We start from the raw sequence: 5,445 nt of genomic DNA on the forward strand, positions 1-5,445 counted from the left end.
CAGGAGCTGCGGACGAAGAGAAGAAGGTGGACAGTAAGAGCGACATGAGGAGATGAAGAGAAGGGAATGAGAAGATGGAGAGAGAGAGATGTGGAGGAGGTGATTGACAGAGAGAGAGGGGGAGAAGATGGACAAAGAAAATGGGAAGCAGAGATGGACGGAAACAAGAGGGGGGGGGGTATAGTATGAGATTAGGACATATATCCAATTCCCACATACTAGAAATAATTGCTTCCTTTTTTCTATCTTTTCAATTTAACCACACTGAGCTACAGTTAGTGGCTATGTAAATACCAAACGTCCTAAGTTATACGTTTCAGAGTTCAAATTTGCTTTGTTTTGGATAGAGACACATCAGCGAGAATGTTACTTTTAATAACACATTAGTTTCATTCAAATGCTATGGTGAATTCTTTAGCGGCTGCAAGTTTCGTCTGATAAGACATTGTCAGTATCCTGCTGGGTGTCAACGTTGCCGTAAGATGCCCACTAGTGGACAAGTCAGTCGGAAAAGGCACAACTATTAAAGAATTTACGTGAGAATGTGAGTGAAATAAACTTCATTGTTATACGATTCACACGCAATGAACTATTGTGTATGCAGGTGAGTGTTTACCCCACGAAAGTGCGGAAAATTCCCGAACCTCTGCAGCAAATTCGATTCTCAATCTACACTCACTTCGAAGAAAGGTTAGACTTCTAGTCATGCGACGTGAAATTCAACTGCATGCAACTGCAATTTGAATGCACTAAAATAACTCAAGACGCAAAGTGTTTTTAAACTACGATTTTCAAGAAAAACACAGTTTTTCAGTCACATAATTGAAAACCATTTTCAAGTAAAAGGCGAAACGCGTCTAGGTTAAAACAGACAAGCCTTTACATTGCAAAACGTGCAATTTTTATGTGGCTATTTTTATGAAACAAATTTATGAAATTTATTCTCGAAGTTTTCACACTGCAAGTCATTGACTACATAATTATGTGCAGTGAAAACCAGATAACTTGCATGAATTTTTCCACAGTCCACCAGTGATGCAGAGACTTGGAATTTAGAAGTGAAATAGTCTGATCTACATCTACATGTAGATAGTGGTCAGGAACTGCCTACCGAGCGAGGTGGCGCAGTGGTTAGCGCACTGGACTCGCATTCGGGAGGACGACGGTTCAATCCCGTCTCCGGCCATCCTGATTTAGGTTTTTCGTGATTTCCCTAAATCGTTTCAGGAAAATGCCGGGATGGTTCCTTTGAAAGGGCACGGCCGATTTCCTTCCCAATCCTTCTCTAACCCGAGCTTGCGCTCCGTCTCTAATGACCTCGTTGTCGACGGGACGTTAAACACTAGCCACCACCACCAGGAACTGCCAGGAGAGCTTGTAAGAGCGTCGCAGGGTAGGCTGTGCTGCAATGAGGCCGTTGCGAGCATAAATTCAAGCGGCACACCAGATACAGTTAGTGTGGTTGTCGTCATTACGTAGAATATTGCGAAAAAACTGATCAGCTTTTGGCTCGGGTTTGATGCTTGTTACCGTCCCACGTCCAATGTTCTCTGCCTGATCTTGAGGCGCAGACCAGCGCGGCACGTGCGCGCCTCGGCGGTGTCCGAGCCGGATGAATGGGCAGCCGGTGGCCCCTGGCTTGTCGGCGGCAGCCGTTGTGAATGGGCCGCGGGTGCCGTCACCTGTTGCGCACTGGCGGCAGGTAGGTAGGGTCGAAGAAGTGCGGCCGGCGCTGGGACGCGGTTCGTCCGAGAAGGTGGGCGTGTTCTTTGGATGTTCCCATGTCGCCCACCAAAGGTGGCGATTTACTTTTATAGTTTCACTCACGAGACGCTAGCGTCCTCTCACGAGACGCTAGCGCCCTGTTGCAGCACAAGGACAATGAGTACCTGTTGTCTGATTAAAATTACTTGACAGCTGATACCTGTCGCTTGACGCTACAGGGTTGCCACATCGGCTGTCGGCTACCGCTCGGTTACAGCCGAAACACAGCGTGCTACTCCACAAATGCTGTTAATATGTAACGTGGAGCAACGGTGGGAGCGGCCTCCGCGAGGTATGACGGAAATGGGAGATTCTCTGTCGACACCAAATTTCAAGTGGAGTGACTGAACTGCGGCAGACGGCACGTTTTCTAGCCCCGAATTAAATGTCCTAACCTAACCACAACCTCGTGATGTGCAGTTTATCCGAGAAAACAGCGGCCAACGGTCTGCGCCAGAACTAAAATCAAGATCGCATTGTTCATGACCGTTAAGGGGGGTAGGACGTCAAACGGACCGACTTGGAGCAGGAGAGGCATCACAAGACATTTTAATTTCCAGTGCCTATACTTTTACAAATAAATTCATAAAACTTTGTCAGCATCACTAGAAAGGATTCAGGATTCACACTCATTGCTGTGGAAGCTCGAAAACATAACGAAGTATTTTTTATACATGCAAAATTTCATCATTTTTTTCACTTACTAATGGCAGCATTTGTTGCTATAGGGACACTTTTCTTCATATGTTACAGAGATTCTTCGATGAATTTTGCACAGCATATTTACAGATATACGAAACTCTATAATTTATGAAAAAACGAATGAACTGTTATATTTTAAAACTCATGTTTACAAAAAACACAAATTTTATAGTTAATTACCTCAATTTTTACCACAGTTTTTAATAGATTTGGAAAAATCTACAGTTTCATACACCTTTAAGTATGGTTTGTATGCTGTGCAAAATTCATCGAAGAATCTCTTACTTCTGAAGAAAAGTGTACCTACAGCAACAGATACTACCATCAGTAACTGAAAAAATGGTGAAATTTCACATGTATAAAAAAATCATTTCGCTATGTTTTCGAATTGAGTGTGAATTGTGAATCCTTCCTGGTCATGCTGACAAAGTTTTATGAATTTATTTGTAAAAGTATAGACAGTGGAAATTAAAATATCTTGTGGTGCCTCTCCTGCTCCAAGTCGTCCCGTTTGACGTCCTACCCCCCTTAAAGCTAACCTTAGTGAGCTAACTCAAGACAAAAAAGTTTCAGTTTCAGTGCTAAAATCCCCTGTAATTTCTAGGTATCAATGATTATCTGAAACCGCCTCACTGCTGGCTACATGAGCTGCCGTCTTACCAACCGATGATCAGAGCTGATTGGCACTTGGTTGCAGATTATATACGATACAGGCAGATTTCAAAAGAAAAAAAGCATGATATGAAGAAAAATAAGAACAAACACAAAAGGCAGTACGATAATAAAATGACGCGGTAAAGTATCAAAAATAAAAAATTACGTTTCTACTAATTACGTAAATAAAAATGATAATCAAGGTATTTTGTTTCGATTTAAAAATGAAAAAAAAAATTCTTGAATTTGACGAGATCCGACCCTACGGCCTTCTATAGAGAAAGTTTACACACTAACCACTGCACTGAGCCGCTATATGACTGATGATTCAGAAGCAACGGTGAACTGCTACCTTTAATAATTCGGCTTCACGCAGTGTCGCAGTGCGATCTAATGTAAACTGATCTCTGTGTTTATAATAACTGTATATATGACGCTGAATCGCGTCGTGTGCGGAAGCATCCAATAGTGTTTGAATGGCATTATACAGGGTGTCCCAGCTATCTTGTCCACCCAAAATATCTCTGGAACAATAACAGCTATTGGAAAACGACTTACACCGGTATCAATGTAGGGCTGGGGCCCATGAATGTACATATTTGTAAACATTCTAAAACGAAAGCATATGTGTTTTTTAACACAAACTTATGTTTTTTTAAATGGACCTCCTATATTTTTTCTGCAGCAATCCATAGCATGACAAAGCACATACACAATGGCGTTGATTGCATCGCAATATTCCCATTACATCCCGAGATATTAAGACGCGAAGTTGACGCTTTAAACACCCGACATGCGCTGCTAGCGCACGTCCTGAGGCTCAGGCGTGAACCCCATGCTGCCCGTAATCGCGATGTGATTGACATGCGTAAACGCACTTCCATACTTATCAAGAGGTCCGAAACGAATAATACGTACCGCAAAGTTAGTCACAAAGTTAACTTCGCTTATCGTTCATCCGTTACTTTGTGACTAACGTTGCGGTACACAGATGTTACAGAACAGCATCACCCCTAGCCTATCGGATAAATACCTGCTGGAATGTACGACGTTAATGCGGGATGGCAGCAGACCGTATTATTCGTTTCGGAACTCTTGATAAGTATGGAAGTGTGATTACGCATGTCAATCACATCGCGATTACGGGCAGCATGGGGTTCACGCCTGAGCCTCAGGACGTGCGCTAGCAGCTCATGTCGGGTGTTTAAAGCGTCAGCTTCGCGTCTTAATATCTCGGGATGTAATGGGAATATTGCGATGCAATCAACGCCATTGTGTATGTGCTTTGTCATGCTATGGATTGCTGCAGAAAAAAATATAGGAGGTCCATTTAAAAAAACATAAGTTTGTGTTAAAAAACACATATGCTTTCGTTTCAGAATGTTTCCTAATATGTACATTCAAGGGCCCCAGCCCTACATTGATTCCGGTGAAAGTCGTTTTCCAATAGCTGTTATTGTTCCAGAGATATTTTGGGTGGACAAGATAGCTGGGACACCCTGTATATGAAACGTGAACATTTCGTTTTCATAGTGTGTGTGTTGTTTTTGGTGTGGTAAACGTAAATGTCGTGTGACCAGGGCCTCCCGTCGGGTAGACAGTTTGCCGGGTGCAATTCTTTAGATTTGATGCCACTTCGGCGAGTTGTGCGTCGATGGGGATGAAATGATAATGATTAGGACAACACTACACCCAGTCCCTGAGCGGGGAAGATCTCCGACCAAGCCGGGAATCGATCCTGGGCCAGTAGGAGTCACATTCTGCCGTGCTGACCACTCAGCTACCGGGGGCGGGCTTTGGTGTGGTTATCATGTATGATGGAATATGAAATCAAAGGGGCAGACGCATGATTCTGGATCCAAACACATCAATAAAGAAAGCCGGACTAGGGTTTGAGAGCGAACTGGTCAACTGGTGTGGCAGTTCGGTAACGCCGAACGTTTCGGGCATGTTGTAGAGCGCTCTGACTGTTGGAAACCATCTGCAACGGATGGAAGGTCAGCTATCAAGTAATTTTAATGTGCCTATAGGACGCTGTAGCTAGTGAGCGAACTGCTTAAAGAAATAATACCCGATCTGTGGCGGTTTATCAGTACATTAGAATTCTCGCAGCATTTAGTACTATTGCACAATTTCGGCACTGTTCCATTTTCTCATATACACTGTTTAGTCACTGCTCTTAACATGTACCGATGATGTAATATTGCCTTACAGAAAATATTAAACGGGCAACCGAAAATGTTGCTATATATTTATTCTAGTGACGAATTACAAAATTTCTTTACATCAGATTATTAATTTCGGTCGATAACGACAATCTTCAGA

General features: G+C 43.0%; 1 non-coding gene across 1 annotated transcript; it reads left to right on the forward strand.

Annotated features, from left to right (window-relative positions):
- The first annotated feature begins 1,113 nt into the window (after window positions 1-1,113).
- Trnaa-cgc lies at window positions 1,114-1,186 on the forward strand. The gene has a single exon. It is a non-coding gene; the product is annotated as a tRNA-Ala (tRNA).
- Window positions 1,187-5,445: the final 4,259 nt, after the last annotated feature.

This window comes from Schistocerca piceifrons, chromosome 4 (genome assembly GCF_021461385.2).
Source record: "Schistocerca piceifrons isolate TAMUIC-IGC-003096 chromosome 4, iqSchPice1.1, whole genome shotgun sequence".
NCBI lineage: Eukaryota > Metazoa > Arthropoda > Insecta > Orthoptera > Acrididae > Schistocerca > Schistocerca piceifrons.